Here is a 21,171-nt window from a genome sequence, read left to right as displayed (position 1 = left end):
TAGCTTCAGGGTAGAGTTTTGTTCTTTATTGAGAAGCATGCAATACATTTTCTGAATTTAAATTTTTGTAAGGGAGATGAAAATGATCATAGGAGTACCTTAGATTTATAAAATTAGTGAGGCTATGTTCTATGCACTTAAACTCATTATCAAAATTATTTGAAATGTAACATCTTAATTAGATCACTATATACAGTGTAGGTAAATACCAGTGTCAGTTACATTTCTCCTATCCCTGAAATTGAATTTTTACAACATGCAGTAGTATTTTGGGGACACTCTCCAGATTGTACATACAAAAATGACTAAACCAGACACAATGTAGAAATACAACTAGTATCTAATGCCTTTTTTTCTTCTTAATTATCATTGTGAATGTTTGGTTTTTCGTTTGTGAGATTTAATACAAGATTGGAAGGGGAGAATGTCATAGGAATCAGGGCATCATTTTCTTTTCATTTCAAGTCACCATAATGACTGGAGGCCACCAAAGAGTTATTTAAATAAGCCATCATGAATATGACTTGAATTCTTTACCACTTTGATATAGTGTTTTCAAAATACTGTGTGTTAGTATGGAATTAACAACATATGTGGACCCATACATTTAATTTTGTTTATATGATAGGGTATAGAAAATCTGAAAAACAGTGTCAATTAAAGGTTTGAAAGCATTGATAGAGTGCTAATTCATTTCTTAGATCCTCAAAGGTTATTCATTTTATGCTATTAATGACAAACTTGTTTGCCTTATTTATAAAAATTGACTAAAATCAGCAAATATAACAATATAAATTTGATGAAAATTAAATATAAATTTAGGGTTGTATAGATGGCGCTACACTTACGAATACATATACTTTACTTAAAAGAGGACTCCATTTTAGTTCTTAGTAAGTCCAACTCCAAATGGTCGGATACTGTCTTATGACCTCCACAGGTACTACACACATATGCATAGTCTCATACACAGAATTATACACACACATACAAACATAACTAAAAATAAATCTCTTAAATATATAAAACATAAGTAAATGTTTGTTATTCATAGAATGACATCAACTGAGTTCATCAGAGTTTGGTTAGAGGTTAAATTATATGATCACACTTACATTAAATCAATTTAAAATTTTTATCTTTCAAGTATCTTGTAAATCAAATTGGTAGCCTCTTATTATTGGTTATTAATGCACATATACATAAATCTGCAAAATCTGTTCGGTGTTACTTTTATATATATGAGTTTAGAGCTGACCACTTTATATTAGTTAAACAGTTATGGGACTCATTACTGTCAAAGATTAATTTGCTCTCAATTAGTAGTACTTATTTGCTCTTTGTCTAGGGCAGGGGCCCCATGGTTGTTCTCCTCTTAGCATGTCTACTGGTGTTTCTGTTGTACAGGTTTTGTTTTGACATTATCACTGATTTTAATTCCCTTATTTTGCATAAGACAGACACAGAAAAAAGTTTAGAAGCCTTGAACATTTTATATGATATTTTAATTACTTTTAACCTATGAAATATATGTAGTTATAAAAGGAAATAGATAAAAGTAAATTTTTGTTTTTTTATTATTTTTCTTTAATCTATTTTTTACAGTCTAGTCATTATCCTACTCTCAGTCTGCCCTCTGAATTCCTCATCCCATACCTTCTCCCCCATCTCCAACAGGATGTCTCCACCTCCTACCCCCACCTCACCAGACCTCCCCACTCCATGGACCTTCACTTCTCTCTAGGGTTAGTTGCATCTTCCTTCACTGAGGTCAGACCAGGCAGTCCTCTGTTGTATATGTGTTAGGGGCCTTGTATCGACTGGTGTATGCTGCCTGGTTGGTGGCTGAGTGTCTGCGAGATCTCAAGTTAGATGAGACTGCTGGTCTTCCTATGGGGTCACCCTCTTCCTCAGCTTCTTTCAGATTTTCCCTAATTCAAACACAGGAGTCCACAGATTCTGTTGGGTGTAAATATCTGCATCTGACTCTTTCTGCTACTTGTTTGGCCTCTTGCAGGGCAGCCAAGCTAGGATCCTGAGTGAAAGTAAAACATAGCATTAGTAATAGTGTCAGGCCTTGGAGTCTTCCCTTGAGATGGATACCAATTTGGGTATATCACTGGACCTCCTTTCCCTCAGTTTCTTTCTTTTTGTGTTCCTGCAGGTCTTTTAGACATGAGCAACACTGGGTCAGAGGTTTTTACTGTGGGATGGCAACCCCATCCCTCCTCTTGATGCCTTGTCTTTTTAATGAAGGTGGATTCTACAAGTTCCCTTTCCCCGATGTAGGGCATTTCATCTAAGGTCTCTCCCTTTGAGTCCTGAAAGTTTCTTACCTCACAGTTCTCTGTTATATTCTAGAAGGTACCCCTCCTCTTAACTGCTAAGGTTTCCTATTTCCATTCTTTCTGTTGGCCCCCAGGGCTTCAGTCCTGTTCCCCCATCTACCCAATACCTGATGATGTTTCCACCTTTCCTCCTCACTGTCTCCATTTCCACCCAGGTCGCTACTTTCCTCTACTCTCTGTGATTGCTTTCTTCTTCCTCCCAAGTGGAATTGAGACATCTCACTTGGGCTCTTCAGCTTGTTAACCTTCTTGAGTTCTGTGGACTGCATCCTGGGTATTTTGTACATTTTTGGCTAATATCTACATATTAGTGAGTACATACCATACATGTCCTTTTAGGTCTGAGTTACATCACTCAAGATGATATTTTCTTTCTCCATTCATTTGCTAGCAAAATGAATGATGTTCTAGTTCTTAATAGCCAAGTAGTATTCCATTGTGTAAAGGAACCACATTTTTCTGTATCCATTCTTCCATTGTGAAAAATCTGGATTGTTTCTAGCTTCTGGCTATCACAAATAAGGCAGCTATGCACATAGTGGAACACATGTACCTGTGGCATGGTGGGGCATCTTTTCTGTATATATGCAAGAGTGGTATAGTTGGGTCTTCAGATAGGTCTATTTCCAATTTTCTGAGGAACCTCCAGATTGATTTTTAGAGTGGTTGTACCAGTTTGCAATCCCACCAGCAATGGAGGAGTGTTCCTCTGTCTCGACATCCTCGTCAACATGTGCTGTCACCTGAGTTTTGATCTTAGCCATTCTGATTGGTATAAGGCAGAATCTCAGGGTCCTTTTGATTTGCATTTCCGTGATCGCTAAGGACTTTGAACATTTCTTTAAATGCTTCTCAGACGATCGACATTTCTCTGTTGTGAATTCTCTATTTAATTCTATATCCCATGTTATTGATTGCATTGTTTGGCTTTTGGCAACATGAGAGCTCTAGAACAAAAAGAAGAAAACATACCCATGAGGAGTAGATGGCACAAAATAATCAAACTTAGGGCTGAAATCAACCAAACAGAAACAAAGCGATTGATACCCCAAATCAACAAAACCAAAAGCTGGTTCTTCAAGAAAATCAACCTGATAGATAACCTGATAGATAAACCCCTAACTGAACTAACTAAAGGACTCAGAGACAGTATATAAATTAGCAAAATCAGAAATGAAAAGGAAGACATAACAACAGAAACTGAGGAAATCCAAAGAATCATCAGATCCTATTACAAAAGCTTATACTCAACAAAACTGGAAAATTCAAAATTGATGATTTTCTAGAAAGAAATCAAATACCAAAGTTAAATCAAGAGCAGGTAAGCTAAACAGGACCACATACCCTAAGGAAACAAAAGGAATCATTAAAAGCCTCCCAACCAAAGAAAAGTCCAGAGCCAGATGGCTTTAGTGCAGAATTTTATCAGATGATCAAAGAATAGCTGATACCAACACTCCTCAAACTGTTCCATAAAACAGAAACAAAAGAACACTACCTAATTCATTCTATAAAGCCACAATTACTATGATACCTAAACCACACAAGAACCCAACAAATAAACTTCAGACCAATTTCACTTGTGAATATCAATACAAAATACTCAATAAAATTCTTGCAAACTGAATCCAAGAACACATCAAATCATTATACACCATGATCAAGTAGGCTTCATTCCAGGGATGGTTCAATATATGAAAATCCATTAATGTACTCCACTATTTAAATAAACTGAAAGAAAAAAATCACATCGTCAACTCATTAGATGCTGAAAATAAACCATTTGATGAAATAAAACACATTTTCATGTTAAAAGTATTGGAGAGATCAGGAATTCAAGGCACATAGCTAAGCATAGTAAAATATACAGTAAACCAGTAGTCAACATCAAACTAAATGGAGAGAAACTTGAAGCAATCCCACTAAAATCAGAGACAAAACAAGGATGCCCACTCTCCTCATTTCTATTTAATGTAGAACTTGAAGTTCTAGCTAGAGCAATAAGACAACAAAAGAAGATCAAGGGGAAAGAAATAGCAAAGAGGTCAAGGAATCACTATTTGCAGCTGTTAAGACAGTATATAGGAGCAACACTAAAAATTTTACCAGAAAACTTCTCCAGCTGATAAAGGGAAGTCCCCTTCTCCTTCCCTTTCCCCTTTCCCTTCCCCTTTCCCTTCTCCTCCTCCTCCTTCATCTGCTTCTCTTCCTCCTCCTCCTCCTCTTCCTCCTTTTATTAAGTTGTTTTATTTACACTTCAAACATTGCCCCGCTTGCCCAGTCTCTCCTCCCAGAGTTCTTCACCCCATCCCCCATCTTCTTTGCCTCTAAGAGTATGCACCCCCATCTACCTACCAAGCAATCCCTAAGTCACCCTGTGGAAGAGTTGTGGGAAAGAACGAACGCTGAACTAGATGCCGACCCCACAGAAGAACAACAGTACCAACTAACCTGGACCACACAGAGTTCCCAGAGACTAATCCAATTACCGAAGAGCATACAGGGGCTGGTCTATGGCCCCCGGCACACATGTAGCAGGCACATATGTAGAGAGGATGTGCCTAATCTTGTAGAGTATATGTTATCTTAAGTAAAATGAACAAAGTATGAACTATGTTATCCAAGTTTAAAATATTTTGAAGCTTTAGTAACCAATACAGTATGGGTTGATCATAAAAATAGTCACAGGTCAATGTTACAGCTTAAAAGACCCAAAAGTATATTTTTCTGTTCAGCCACACTGAGACTTTGTGAGGAGCCCTGCAGTCTGTTTCGACGCCAGGACCGGCGAAGGAACGATGACGCTGGAAGCAGAAGGGGGAGAGGGCTTCATGGGGAAGGTACTGGGCTTGCCCTGGTCCTGCTTCAAAGACAAAATGCAGCATTATTTTTTCTGACTACAAAATTCAAAACGGAGCTCAAAGTATTCATTTCCTCTCTACCAGAGAAGGCAGACCAAGTGACGAGACATTTGTTGAACTTGAATCAGAAGATGAAGTCAAATTGGCCTTGAAAAAAGAGAAACTATGTGACACAGATATGTTGAAGTATTCAAGTCAAACAGCATGGGAATGGAATGGGTGTTAAAGCATACTGGTGCCAATTGTCCTGACACGGCCCGATGATGGCTTTGTATGGCTTCTGGAGGTAGCAAGGAAGAAATTATTCAGTTCTTCTCAGAACTGGAAATCATACCAAATGGGATAACATTGCTGGTGGACTTCCAGAGGAGGAGTACGGGGAGGCCTTCATGCAGTTTGCTTCACAGGAAATAGCTGAAAAGGCTCTAAAGAACCACAAAAAAAGAATAGGGGACGGGTATATTGAAATATTTAAGAGCAGTTGAGCTGAAGTTAGAACTCAATATGATCCACCATGAAAACTTATGGCCATGCAGTGGCCAGGTCCCTATGACAGACCTGGGGCTGAGAGGGTATAACAGTATTGGCAGAGGAGCTGGCTTTGAGAAGATGATGCATGGTACTTATGGTAGAAGCTATGGAGACTATGATGATTATAGTGACTATAGTGATGGCTATGGATTTGGTTCAGATAGATTTGGAAGAGACCTCAGTTATTGTTTTTCAGGAATATCTGACCACAGAAAGGGGATGGTGGTTTCTACTTTCCAGAGTACAATGGGACACTGTTTACACATGCAGGGATTACCATACAGAGCTACTGAGGATGACATTTATAATTTTTTTCACCACTCAACCCTGTGACAATACATTTTGAAATTGGTCTTGATAGCATAGTAACTGGTGAAGCAGATGTTGAGTTTGCAACCTATGAATATGCTGTTGCAGCTAGTTCAAAAGATAAAGCAAATATGCAACATAGCTATGTGGACCTCTTCTTGAATTCTACATCAGGAGCAAGCAGCAGTGCTTAAGGAAGCCAAATGCTAGGAGGCATGGGTTTGCCAAACCAGTCCAGTTATGGTGGCCCAGCCAGCCAGCAGCTGAGTGATGGTTAGGGAGGTGGCTAGAGTGCCAAAGAGCAGTGTGAGCGGATACGACCAAATTTTACAGGAAAACTCCAGTGATTTTCAATCAAACATTGCATAAGTGGTCAAGGAGCAGTGAACAGCAACTACTATAGTACGGGAAGCCATGCATCTATGGGCGTGAGTGGAATTGGATGGTGTCTAACATGTCTAGTATGAGTGATGGACAGGGAATGTAATTGATTCTGATCACTGACTCTTGGTCAAAAAGAATTTCTTTTCAAACCCTTCATTTTAACAGTTTTTCCAATCCAGCCTTGTGGTTTTATGCCTGCTCTCTTAAGTGAGCATTGGCATCACTCAAAGAAGGTTCAGTGTTGAACAGAGCAGTCACCCAGGATGATAGGGCAAAGTTGAGTAACTTCAACTGTTACTGTAGGGTGTAGGTAAGCAGAAAGTGTATTTAGGTTAAAGCAGTTGAATTATGTTAAATGTTGCTCTTATATATACATACATACATTGAACACTATTGATGCAAGTTGAAGAGACATGCGAGGAGCTGTGTCTACAATTAAAAGTGAAATATCTGGCATATTTGTCAATTCCAAATTCATTTGATGACCTGTAAGGCATGTGAGTTTAAAGCTCTTTTTCCTTTTTCCAAGTTAATGGGGAAATTTTGAGACACAAGACAATTACTTTTTAGGGTTTTGGTCTTGTGTATGAAATTCTGAGGCCTTGATTTAAGTCATTCACTGTACTGTGATTTACTTTTAGGTGTACTGCACTAAATGAACCTTGTCAAATAAATCTTCTTTTTAAACCAAAAAAAGAGACAAAACCAACCAAACAAACAAAAACAAAAGTAAACACACACATTACAGCAAAAAATACCTTTAACAAAGACACCCAAATTTCATATTCATCATGGAGCAACTAGTTATTCCTACTGGGAAAATGAAATTCAACACATCATAAAAACCTCATTTCAAATCTGTATAATCATGACTGTAAGACCATTGTGATAACATGATTAGAAGAAAAAGTAGAGGTGGTATTTCAGATTAATATACTTTTATATACTTTCAAAAGTATGGTATATAAAATCAAAGCAGAGTGAAGGGGATTGTTAAAACCAAGAAGGCCTTTTTCATAGCAATGGATAAAATAGGGAGTTTGTAAAGATGCGCAAATAATTGTAATAAGTATTGTAAATTACAATCTAATAATGGCTTATAGGCCAAATACATGAAAAAATAAAACATTGTAGAAATAAAGGCACTTATATGAAAATGCATAAAGACATGGATTGCCATTACTCCATGAAAATATATAATTAGAAAATGAGTCTATAAAAATTTCTAATTACACCAATTATCAGAGAAATTGTGCTATTTTTCAACTCAACACAAACTAGATTTACCTGTTAAGAGGGGATCTCAATTCACAAATTGCCTCCGTCAGATTGGCCAGTAGCTATAGCTACAGGGAGTTTTCCAATCATCTATAGATTGGTAAGTACCAGTCTTCTCTGGGTAGTGCCACTCCTGGAAGCTGATTCTGTATTACATAAGAAAGCAGGTTAAGCAGTTAATGGAGACTAAGACAGTAGACATTACTCCATGGTCTTTCCTACAGTTCTTGACTCCAGGTTGCTGATCTGGTTTCTGTTCATGATGATCGGGAACCTGAACAGCCAGCAAACCCTTTTATCCTTCAATTTGCTTTTATCAAAGCAATAGAAAATCAAGAACAGAGATTATAATTTAGACTATAATAAGGTGTCACCTATTAGAACAGACATTTTGAGAAGATAATTGGATTCAAGTAATAGGAATGGTTTAAAGAAAACCAACGTTTTTATACCTGGTAAAGCTTTGGAGTGTGTTTTGAAGTTTCTTTAAAACCTAAAGACAAATCCATCTTGAGCTCCATCAGTGAATACTGAAGATGAGGGTTCATTTTTATCAAGAGCACTCTTCACCATGTCCAAGTTTTATGTCAACTTAGGTGTCCACCAACAAAGGAATGCTTAACCCATAGGACAACTACAAAATGAAACACTACTCTGCCATAAAAAGAACAGTTTTGCCATTGGTGATCATGGATAAACCTGAAGAACTAGTTAAAAAGTCACAACTAAGACAAATATCATGGTTCCATGTGGAATCTACAGAAGTTGATGACATAGAGGCAGATGATAGAATACTAGCTTCCTGGCTCCTGTGAAATCAGTTTGAAAAGTCAAAAAAATAGTAATGAAAGGTCATAAAATTCAGTTAGACTTGAAATCTTTGTTCAAGAGGTCTATTGTACAGAGCAGAAACTATACATATGAACTTATTAGGTTCTTGAAAATTCTTTGGCAGATATAAACTGTTCGCACAGCAACAAGATTGTGAGGTCATATATCAATTACCCTAACTTAGTCACATCAGAGTATATATAATTAAATTTACCATGTTAGGCACTAAACAAAGTAAAAATGTATGCATTCATAATTTTAACATTCTGAATATTGAAAATAATATAGGATTCATATTTTCCTGTATCTTCAAAATTGTGATATTTTTAACATATTTTGTAAAAGTGCATGATGTAGCTCATTATTGTAAAGTGCACTTTTATTATAGTCATTGTTGATTGCTCCTCATTTTATTTATTGGTTACTGAAGTTTCCATTACCCTCTATCAACTCTTCCTATGTAGTATGTCTTTTACTTTTAGATTGTAAAATATTCATTTGAAAGTGCTTTTTAAATATACTATAGCAGTGCTGGAATATGCCTTCATCAGTAAAGTTCTTGTCACACAACTGTAAGACCTGAGTTTGCGTCTACAACACCCATGTAAAAAGATGATCACACAGTCTAGCATGTATTTGAAGTTGTGTATTTTTATATTAAACATTTTTCAGTCTGTGAGAATTCAGGCCTAATGCCTTCCCTGAAAAAAATGAACACTTTATAATCCCTTATTCTCTACTGGAAAATGTCAAGGATTTGGCATGGTTCACTATCAGCCTTATTATCCCACTTCATCTAGATGGACAAGCATGTCTGGTTATTACACGTCTTACATGCATACTTACCCATTATATCTAAATTACGACTAATATCTTGCCAATATTATCACTACAGGCTGGAACTATACCTCTGTTTCCTTCTCAATTTTATGATATGGGAATTATGGAACATTTTATTTATTAATTGCTTCCTCTGCTAGAAGTTCAAATTTTCCAGTTGAACTAATTAATTTCCAAATGAAACTAAATTAATAAACACACTTTCTTCCTATAAAACGTGGTCAGTGCTTGGTTGTGTCTTTTTCACATCCTAATTTTGTATAATTTAAATCAAATTATTTTAATTATTTTTGACATTATAAAACATGCCAAAATAACGTATGTTTAGAAGATCTGATTACAGGATTCGGCAGATAAGGGTCTTGCCAAAATTCTAACATCCAGAGTTCTATCCAGAGGACCCATATAGCAGAATGAGAACAGTGAATCGTGTTTATCCTTTGACCTCTACATGTGTAGTAGTCTGGGACACACACACACACACACACACACACACACACACACACACACACATTTATCAATTTACTGGTACAATCTGATGACTACATTTTTCTCTGTGTGTGTGTGTCTGTGTGTGTGTGTCTGTGTGAGTGTGTGTGTGTGTGTGTGTGTGTGTGTGTGTGTATTATTGCTTGAAACTGGAACTACTGAGTAACTAATGAGGTGGTTTATACCTGTGCCAACTTGAATCCCCCTCTCTTCTAACTCTGTCTTGGCCTGTATCTCTTCATCTAGAATTGGGGCCTTATGATTTTTTTCCATTCATGTTGACACGTCAAGTGATGTTATCTCACATATTTTGTCCTATGCTATTTTACTACTGCTATGCAGTCTTCCAACTTGAATTATTTTCCATCAAATATATGCTTTGTTTATTATACAATAGGCTTTCTGAGATTCCTTCTGAATCTTAGAAACTCTCAGATATCTTAAATCAAGGTTTTATACTCTTTCCTTCCCCTGTGTCAAGTGTATCTCCCAATACCACTTATGCTATCTTTTTTCTCACTAGCTGAGTGTCAGTTTCATATATTTAATGCTTAGTAAACTTGCTAGAAGGTAAGTCTCAGGAAAAGAGGAAATATTCTTTATTTACTGTTATACTTCTAACAGTTCAAAAACTAAAATGATACTTCTCTGTAAATGACTACTAAATAAAAATTAATTTATCATCTTGTACGTATCTAAGCTTTTGTTGGATGCCAAATGCTTTAAATCAATACTGGAAGATGAATACCCTTCATTTAAGGGCTGTAGTGCAATAAAGGTAGATATTTAGCACTGTAACAGCTGCAGTAGCCAGTAACACCAAGTATGGAGTGGTACAATCAATGCCAGCTTATGTCCTCTGTGAAAGATAGTTGTTTGTAACTTTAATTTTTTCAAAACCTGTTTTAATTATGGTTTTTACATGCTTTAATCTCCCTTTTAGCCCACCACCCACCATAGGTAGTGGAAAAGAAAGCATATGGGGAAGCAGACCTGTTTAGAAAGGTTCTTTAGAACAACTCCTGTCTGTGTTGTCTGGAAATCCACAATTCAGTTCACAGGTTAATAGGTACATCTCGATCCATTCATAAACACTTCATGTGTATACCAGCAGTCCAGTTTGAGAGAGTCAGGTTAGCAACAGAGGTGACATACCTCCTAGCAACAGCCAGGCCTCAGTCTTGGCTTGAGTCAGCAGGGGTGACCATGAGCCAGGAGTTCTTGGCTGTGCCTCTTTCAAAGATCAGCAGCAGAGACATGAGACCCATAAGCATTGCACAGCTAGCTCTATAAGCAAGCCGACCTCAGCCTCCATCACTGTCTGTTGCGTCTTATTTACACCCTCTAAACATCACTTGTCTTCCCTTAGTCTCGTCTCAACCCCTGTCTCGCCTCAGCGCATGTGTCTGTCTGAGCTGACATCATTCTGCCAATCAGCCTGAGTCCGAGGAAGCAGCAAGAAATGGCAGCACACCACCAGAGGAATTTTGGTGCATTTCTCTTTACAGACTCCGGACAAATGCCGCTCTACTATGTAAGGCAGATCCATACATGTGTATGGTTAGCAAAATGTCCTTCACCGCATGTCCTTTCACGTGCTTGCTTTAGCAGAACATCTTCTTTCCTGTGTCTGCTTCAGCTAAACGTTCATTCACCAGTCTGCCTTAGTCTTTCGCCTGTGTCCACTTCAGCTAAATATTCCTTCATGTGTTTGCCCCAGCAAAACACCAGCCAACTGACTTTCCGAAAAATCCTAAAGTTTCTACTTCCTTTATTCAACCTTTCCCCGTTTCTTTCTAGTTTTACGTGTAAGAAAGCTACCTGGATTAGTAGCATCACGCTGACATTTATTAAACTTCATGGACATCAGTTTTTAACTATGGCACCTAATGTGGCATATTGAGACTATGAGGGTTCAATCAACCCTGATAGTCACCTGCATTTTATCAAAAATTTTATGTCACAGAATGCAAAATAAAGCAACATTATTATCCTCATCATCATTATCAACGTTACGTAAAGGTTATAAAAGCTATGTTTGAATAATTGTTCAGTCAGAAAAGATACAGACAGCAATAGGTGACCGAGAGAGTATGTGTATGTCTTTATGTATAAATATATAAATGTATTAATACAATATATGTGTATATAGATACCTTAGCACAGCAACACACATATGTCTGAATTTTTCAAATGGAACTGCGAAGTAAGGCACCTTTTATTCCTATGTATAGTCATGTGAGCAAAGAAGTCCACTTTTGCATAGCTGATAACTGTGTTCGCACCGTGGGGAAGCACTGAGTAGAGAGTAAGCATTTTTAGGCCTCGTTCTGACTGCTCTCCTGTAGCATTGCAATCCTGTCATCCAGCCACATGTGCTTCTGACACAGATCAGCATCCATATGCATGGCCATATGTTTCTTCCTTATGAGGCTCCTCATCTCCTCCTTCCCATCCTATGCCTTGTATTCCACACATTGTATTTCACTCATCACACCGCTAGCCAAACAAGAAAAACTGTTGCTCTCCAGAAGGAAACAGAAGTGCCTGGGACATGTGAGGGTTGATCTATTCTGACCTTGTATGCTATGATTATGTTTCTGGGTGACTTCTCTGATTTGTCATCACAGAGGATAAATTAGTGGTTTTCTCTGCTTTGTGAGTTGGAGTGTAGGCTGAAGTTCTTTGCCACCCCTTCACTTTTCAAATGAATTAAGCTTCTTAGAATAACCTAGAGGAATTGAGTTTTGCATGTGTTTCTAGCAGCTTTGTCTGCAATGTAGGTGATCTAAACTGCTAGGACACCCAAAAGAGTGCTGGTGAGAAATGCCATCTGACTCATCATCACCCATGAGATCCGAGTGTGGGGTCTAGTGGGAAGGAAGTAGGACAAAATAGAAATGTGGAAAACCATGAAGAAACTTCTCTTTCTCCAGGTCAACTGAAACCACATAAACATTTAATTAATGATCACTCTGTCCTCTCTTGAAGGAGCATCACTCAGGAAGACTACTGCCTCTAAGAGAAATGTCACGAGGGTTTGCAGTAAAAGGAAACTTTGGGGAGAGAAACTATGTGGTAAGAAATAGCTCACAAGGTAGTGTCAGAACTCTCTATTGACATTAAGACTCTAAAAGCATCTATATACAATTTAGGGACCAATATACAATGAAAATATGGTTTTCCTCATAAAGCTGAAAATTTTATACCAAAATATTTAAAAAACAAAGGATTCTTCTTTTGTTGTATATTCTTCCTTTTAACTCATGGGTGAGCATTTTATTGGATTCTTAATATCACATTAAATGGATAAAATTTATTGGTTGACTGGCATGCATTTACATTTTAGTTTCATGCAATACCATTTTAAAGCATTTAAATTTAGATCTTTCATATAATTACAATTGATATCGTCTTTTTGCAAGGACAGTAGAAGTACTGCAGACAATTAGCTCAAAGTTCTAAAAACTGAACTGAACAGAAGTGTTTGGCATAATAGTCAAGGATCTTGACATGGAGTATGCCCTTAATCCTATTTTACTTGATACACACATGGACACACACATGCATACACACACACACACACACACACACACACACACACACACACACATACACACCTGTGTGGTATAAATAGATGCATTCTATTGTTTTCATGTTGATGAATAATGGGAAACTGAAAAATAGAACTATGGGATGCCATATATATCCCTTTCTGTGTTCCTGCTTTAAACTTAGTGATTGACTACAACAGGAAAGTAATAGGATTCTCTTCAACATTCCGATAGAAGGAAATGATATGTTACAGTCTGAATAAAGATTAAGCATACTGTGGTGAGTGAAATTAGTTAGAGAAAGATAAAACCTATATGATTCCATTTATATGAGAGATATGACATACTCACACATAAATTCCAAAGTTATTAAGGACTGAGAGAAAAGGAAGTATCCCAGCTGTTTAATGGTGTAAGAGTCCAATCATACAAGATGAGCAAACTCCAGAAATCTTCTATGTAACATCTATCTGTGTTTAATATTAGATTATACATGTGAATTTTCTAAGGGATAAATCCCACATTAAAAATTTTGGTATAAGAAAAAGGAACAAAGGAAGAAAGAAAACATGCAGAAACTCTATAAAAATATGGTATTTTACCAATGAGGAAACACATAATAACTGGAGGTTTGGGGGAACAAGCCTAGTTCTGGCAGATTCAACAAGCTATGCTGCTCAGTCTTCCTTCCCAATACACTAATTAAATAGGCTCAGTCACCCATTCCAATACACCAATTGAATAGACATGTAATGAGAAAGCACAAAAGAGATTTAATCAATATGCATTGGAAAGAGCAATAATGACTTTGCCCCAAAGTTTGTATGCAGGGTACTAACAGATGTTTTAGTCCTAAGCAGAGAAAATGTTACAACAAGGTGGGGACAAAAATGGAAAAAAAAAGTTCTGTAGTCCTGGGTAAGGTATAGTCTGACTGGCCATTGTCTTTTTTGATTACATGGTAGTCTAAAGAGCTCTAATTGTTTGAAGGGCCAAGCTGGTTCTCAGTAGAGAATTACTCATGCTCCAGGTGCTGGGTTGCTGCTGAAGATATTATAGGTCACGTTCTGTCTCTAACATGTCTTTTTACTAGAATCCAAGGTGACTGCTCAAATCTATGGTGACTGAATGTTTAGGTCCAAGAGTGAAGCATTCAGGTATACTCTGATGGTCTTGGAAAAGGTTCTGTAATGAGATAACAAAGGCTGTTGTTATACTTATCCTTGTTCTTTCCATCTTGAAAAGGAATGAACTGTTAGGTACTACAGGTTTCTAGATATGTATTGTGTGTGAATATTTCACATGCACTAGGTAAAAAGTTATCCCAAAGAGGCAGCAAGGCAGAATGTAGGTGGAAAGAAGAGTATTTCCTTCTGCATTCAGTTACCTTAAATGCTTGAATATAGAGTCAATGCTTTTCAGAATCTTTGTCATAATGGAGGGTGTTGAATGGATGAATATATGAACCAAGTGTTATGAATACACCTTCTTGTAGGCATGTTATTGAAAGAGTTCTGTGCTTTATGACACCTTTTCTGGAAAAATATTTTAGGGATTTCTTGCAGAAGGAATGTGGCACATTTAATTGTCTGAAACAGTCTAAAATAAAGCCACTAGGTCTGGCATATGGAATATGTAGTCAGAGTGGTCTATGTAAGTGAAATGACCTTTATTTCAAGATTGATTAGAAAATGTTGTGTGACTTCATCAGATACAAAGAATGTGCTTTTATGCTCTTTTAAAGGACTGAAGGAGCTGGAGGGATTTTCAACACCATAAAAGAACAACAATATCAACCAACCAGATCCCACAGACATCCCAGAAACTAAACCACCATCCCAAGAGAACACAGGGATGGACCTGTGGCTCTAGCCACATATGTAGCAGAGGATGGCCTTGTCGGGGATCAATGGGAGAAGAGGCCCTTGGTCCTGTCAAGGCTTGATGCCCCAGTATGGGGAATGTCAGGGCAGGGAAGTGGGAGGGAGTGGGTGGGTTGGTGGGGGAGCACCCTCATAGAAGCAGGAGGAGAGTGGATGGAATAGAAGGCTCTGGAGGGGAAACCAGGAAAGGGGATAACCTTTGAAATGTAAATTAAAAATCCAATAAAAGAAAAAAAAATTAAAAATTCAAAACCCTATCCCAATCAAAGAAATGTATCTGCTGGAAGCAAGAGAAGAAAAGTTAAGATATTTTCTGTAGCTCACATGATAAAGTTTAGTTATGAAAAATTATTGCAGGATAGAAAGACATGTTTATTGAGGTAAAATGTATGAATAAAATGTATGCAAATTGATATGGATGAATTTTGAGGTTTCTAAAAATAGATATCTTGTGTTCATAAATCAAAATACCATGAGCCCATTTAAAATATTTATTTTTTATTGTAGTAAGTTTTCTGTATATAATATATAATCATATACATGCATGCCTTGGCACTTCTGCAGAAACCAGGGGACAATTTTGTGGAGTTGGTTCTCACTTTTCACTTTTTAAAAAATTTAAATATTTGTTTTAACTTTTTGAGATCATAAGTAAATAATTTAACTCTTCCCATTCCTACCTCCAATCCCTCTCATCATAAATACCCCCTTTTTCTCTTTCAAACACATGATCTCTTTTCCATTAATATATGTCTACGTATATATATATATATATATATATATATACATACACAAATTGCTCAGTACGATAATGTTATTTGCATGTATATATTTTAGGTTGTAGATGGACAGAAGCACAACATGAATCCCTGTTCACTACAGTTTTATCAGTTCTCATTTTCTATAAGGGTCTCTTTTGCAAAGAGAAGTTTCCTTAATGAAGAGTGAGAACTATACCTTTTTGGAAAAGAATAAACATGTAGAATTTAGTTAATTATTATGCTGGTTTAATAAAACGGTACTTTTAGGATCTCTAAGATCCAAGAATTCACTGGTCCTGGTTTATTGGCTAGGAATCAAATACCAGACCTGGTTTCCCACATCTTGAGAAAGCTTTAAATCCAAACAGAAAGCTATTCATTACCACCAGATATGCATGCCATTACTGCACCTGTGACTTACGGTCACATGTTTGTTATTTCTGTGGTTCATAAGCATCATAGTAGGAGGGCATTCGGTTCTGTTTCTCCTTTGTAGGATTGCATATCACCTTCAGGCATCATGGAGGTTATTTTTCGAGTATGAAGCATTCAGGTCAATTCCATCTCTAGAACATGTGTCCAAAGAGTATGCTGTCTTCAGTAATAGGGACTTACTTTCCACATCCAAGAGACAACTTAAGACAGTAGAAATATATTGTAATATTTTAAAAGTCTCTTGGAAAACCCTAACCAAGCTTTGAACCATTTTATGTAGGTTCTAGAAATTGAACTCATATTGTCACATTTACACTGTAAACGGCTGAGCCATTTCACTGGTTCCAAATCACAAATTTAGTTTTTAAGTGACTAACAGAATGTAAAGACCACTGGAACAAATAATCAAAACCTTAGATAGGTGTGTTCTCTATCACTTAAAATAATGAATGGCTCAATGGGATATTCTCATTGGTCTAACAATAGGATAAATACTATGGGAGTAACTATCCACTTACTGATTGGATATAACGCCAACTCTATGATATGGAAGTCACCCTTGGCACTGTTAAATTCATGGCTAACTAGAATATGAAGCCCTTGGGACAACTTAATACTGTTACCTACTAAATAGACATAGTTTAAAAATGTACTCACATGCTTATCTTTTTAACCATAGATAAGTAAAATATTTTTTACAGTAGATGATTAATTCAGAGATCCATAACTGTTCAAGATGCATAGATTCAAAAAACTGCAGTGTGCTCAGCTCTAAATAGAACATCTATATCACACCATTTTTCTCTGAAGTATGGAGATCTTGATGGAAGAGTGGCCATAAAGATTATAATATCCAGAGGTAGTAGACATCTGTATAATATATTGTTTGATGGGCATGAAAAGGGCATTTTACACAAGAACTCACAGCTGTGTGACAGTATGCACAAAATACAGCCATACACAATGCTACTGTGGATTCTTGAGGAACTCATGAAGTCCTATCCCCAACTAAAAACCATATTTGATGGATGCTAGTAGAAGGATAATGTAGTAACTTTTTGAAGCGAGCAGTCATTGCTCTATCAGTGCTCTAGTGGATTTTCCTATACTCACATACATATAGCAAGTAGAAGCAGAATCAGTTATTTGAAAAGAAGACATCCAAAAGGGCTAATATCCAATACATACAAAGAACTCAAGAAGTTAGACTCCAGAGAATCAAATAATCCTATTAAAAAGGAGGTCAGAGCTAAACAAAGAATTCTAAACTGAAAAATATCAAATGGCTGAGAAGTCCCTAAAGAAATGTTCAACATCCTTAGTCATCAGGGAAATGCAAATCAAAACAACCCTGAGAATCTACCTCACACCAATTAGAATGGCTAATATAAAAAATTCAGGTAACAACAGCTGCTGGCAAGGATATGGAGAAAGAGGAACACTCCTCCATTGTTGGTGGGATTGCAAACTGGTACAACCACTCTGAAAATCAGTCTGAAGGTTCATCAGAAAACTGGACATAGTAATAACTGAGGATCCAGCTCTCCCACTCCTGGGCATATATCCAAAAGATGCTCTAACATATAACAAGGACACATGTTCCACTATGTTCAAAGCAGCTTTCTTCACAATCGGAAGAAGATGGAAAGAACCCAGATGTCTTTCAACAAAGGAATGGATACAGAAAATGTGGTACATCTACACAATGGAGTACTTACTACTCAGCAATTAAAAACAATGACTTCACGAAATCCATGGGCAAATGGATGGAACTGGAAATTATCATCCTGAGTAAGGTAACCCAGTCACAAAAGAACACACTTTTTATGTACTCACTTGTAAGTGGATATTAGCCCCCAAGAAAGAATCCACAGACCACATGAAGATCAACAAGGATGATCAAAGTGTGGACGCTTCAGTCCTTCTTAGAAGGGGGAACAAAATATTCACAGGAGAAAATAGAGACAATGTTTGGAGCAGAGACTGAAGAAAAAGTCATCCAGAAATTGCCCTACCTGGGTATCCAGCCCATATACAGCCACAATACCCAGACCAATGGGCCTGCTTCAACTGTCCTACTAGCACATATTTTAAATAGAAACTATAGTATTCATAACAAGAATGGAAGAAAAACATGTCTTGTGGAGAAATATAATAAATGACTGGATTAAAATTAGTTGCAGGATGTGTAAACAAATAATATACTCAGTGCTGTTACAAATGAATAGCGCATTCTATTTACAGCCGCAAAGAAACAGCTAAGAGAGCATTCAATAATAAACATACTTTAAAATCATAAATGTAATAGCAAAATGAATTTCAGAAAAATGCTTGTCTTTTTTTAGAAATTATTCAACTAACTCAGCTTTACAAATTCACACTTCGATAAGATTTTTAAATGATCTTATTTAATAGAGGATGAAAGATAAAAGGAGAGCCTTGTTGATCATCATAGAAACTGGAAACAGATACATAAACTATATATATAGCCTTGTTTATTCCTTAAAATTTGTAAATGTCAAAATCAAGTTCCATAGTTTTTTAGATAAATTTGCAAAATCTTCTAAAATATAAAAGTAAAACTTAAGAGAACTGGGAAACAGAGAGACAGTATGATGAAGGTATCAGGCACAAAAGAAGGTTTACACGGTTAATGGAATGCTACAGAACAGGCAACCTGCAGGGTCATCCAGTATACCCAGTTACCCAAAAAACATTGAGAGCTTTCGATTCAGGAGACACATGTGTAGATGACTGGGACACAGTGAAGGCATCCTGAGTGATTCCTAGCTGTATGGAAAAGCTAGATGCAGTAAGAAAGTAATAAAATGGTGAAGAAACTTTGAAAGTGGAGATTTCAAATAAATACAGCAAAGAAATGATGAGATATGTGGTTCTTAGGAAGATAATAGAAGGAAAAAAAGAAATCATGGAGAGGAACTAGCTAGCACAAGAGCTAGAACTTCAGAAGGTATATGCTGCAGAGAAAAATTCAGAGGCCCACTAATACAGAGAAAAGGAACTAAAAGAAAACTCTTTATGGAAAAGACAGTAGTGAAGGCAAGGCCCAAACTCTCCAGTAGTCACAGACAGAGACCTCTAACTTTGATTAAAAGAAGGATCAATGAAGGAAATGAAATAAGATATAATAAATTTTCTAGAGGGCAAAACAATAGCTAAAAATAATATTTCCCAAGGAAGAGCATACCAATTGGTTACCCAATTCCAAGTGGTCAGCTGTGAAGATATTAATATCCAAGTACTAGAGTACAGAGTTAGCAGTATAGATCTATGGATTTAGGAATATATATGCATACTCACATACATATATGGGTAATAAATAAAGATTGCAACAATTGAAAATTAGAAAATAGGGTATATATGAGGGTGTGGAAGGAGACAAGGGAAGGCAGATATGATGTATTTGTATTATTTCAAATACATAAATCTAATAAAAGAAATACTAAAACATTTTGCAATCCTTTATAGTGACATTTTGGAGAATTGACATAATCAGTTATGCTATAATGGATTGTGTTCAAGGATATCATAATCAGAGTAGGTTTATTATGACAGTTGTAAATAACCTAGCATACCAAAGGTGGGGAAATGATTAAATGGAACATAAAATATATTTAAATTTTTAAAATATGCATTTAATAAAAGAATACAAGAAGCACACACTATGGAATTCATTTCAATGACCAAATTCTTCTTGGTACACGTACTGCAGCATTGATAATATAACCAAGGTTACCCTTTGGAGACCAATGTTTCTCCTGTGGAGAACACTGATTTGTCCCTTTGTAATAGTGATCATTTGTTAAAAGGTTCCTTGATTGGGGACATATTTGTTTTATTTGGTTTAGGGAAAGGAGTGGAAAGAGAGACAGAGAGGGACAAAATGAAGTTGGATAGGTAGAGAGGGGGTAAGTATTTGGGGGGGTTGGTTGAGGGAAAATTATATTTGTTTAAAATATTTTAAATAAAAATGCATAATTGTCCACATAAAAATTAATAATTTAAATTTTTGTAGGATAAAAGTTGATACAATGAAGGTGAATATATATATACATATATATATACCCATTTTGCCCGTTTTCATTTTGGTGTTGTGTTGTTTGGTATTAGGAAAAGCTTACATTCTAGCTGAAGCACAGGTGATGACAGACATGGAGAAGGACATTAGGAGGATGGCAGAGCACTCCGTAGGGAAGACACAAGCCTCTAAATGCAGTCACCAAAGGTGCCTTTTTAAAATTAAAGCTCAATTAGAATATGTTAATTGTTAATTATCATAGATATTTATTAATAAGTTAAAAGCACAAGCGTGAATTCCTAGTGGAGTTAGAAGGAATGTTTGTAGGTCATACACTATGGATATTGAAATATTTCTTCCCTAGTTATATTTGCTGGTCTATCTTTGGAAAACTAGTGCAAATTATAAAGCTGTACTAAATCATATTTTAAATGAAAAACTAATTCTGAAACAAACAGAATTTAAAAATCTGTTTAAGAGGCAATTAGCTGTTTTTAATGAGGATAAGTGAGAAGAAGGAAGACAGTGTTCTAATTTTTTTTAATTTTCTATTTTTTATCAGATCATTTATGTATTTATATTACAAATGTTATCCCCTTTTCTGGTTACCCCCTCTCCCATTCCCCCA

The 21,171-nt window shown here is 36.4% G+C and overlaps 1 long non-coding RNA gene and 1 pseudogene across 1 annotated transcript in view; both read left to right on the top strand.

Annotated features, from left to right (window-relative positions):
- The window catches only part of LOC134486418 (uncharacterized), a 40,057-nt gene extending 24,664 nt beyond the window's left edge, over nt 1-15,393 (top strand). The window contains exons 2-4 of the long non-coding RNA XR_010065284.1: nt 11,241-11,405; nt 12,863-12,949; nt 15,170-15,393. This is a non-coding gene — a long non-coding RNA (uncharacterized LOC134486418). The remainder of the gene's footprint in view (nt 1-11,240; nt 11,406-12,862; nt 12,950-15,169) is intronic.
- Nucleotides 4,461-8,656, top strand: Hnrnph1-ps1 (heterogeneous nuclear ribonucleoprotein H1, pseudogene 1; annotated as a pseudogene).
- Nucleotides 15,394-21,171: the final 5,778 nt, after the last annotated feature.

Source organism: Rattus norvegicus, chromosome 3 (assembly GCF_036323735.1).
Source record: "Rattus norvegicus strain BN/NHsdMcwi chromosome 3, GRCr8, whole genome shotgun sequence".
Lineage (NCBI taxonomy): Eukaryota > Metazoa > Chordata > Mammalia > Rodentia > Muridae > Rattus > Rattus norvegicus.
This window is presented reverse-complemented; position numbering and strand designations above follow the sequence as displayed.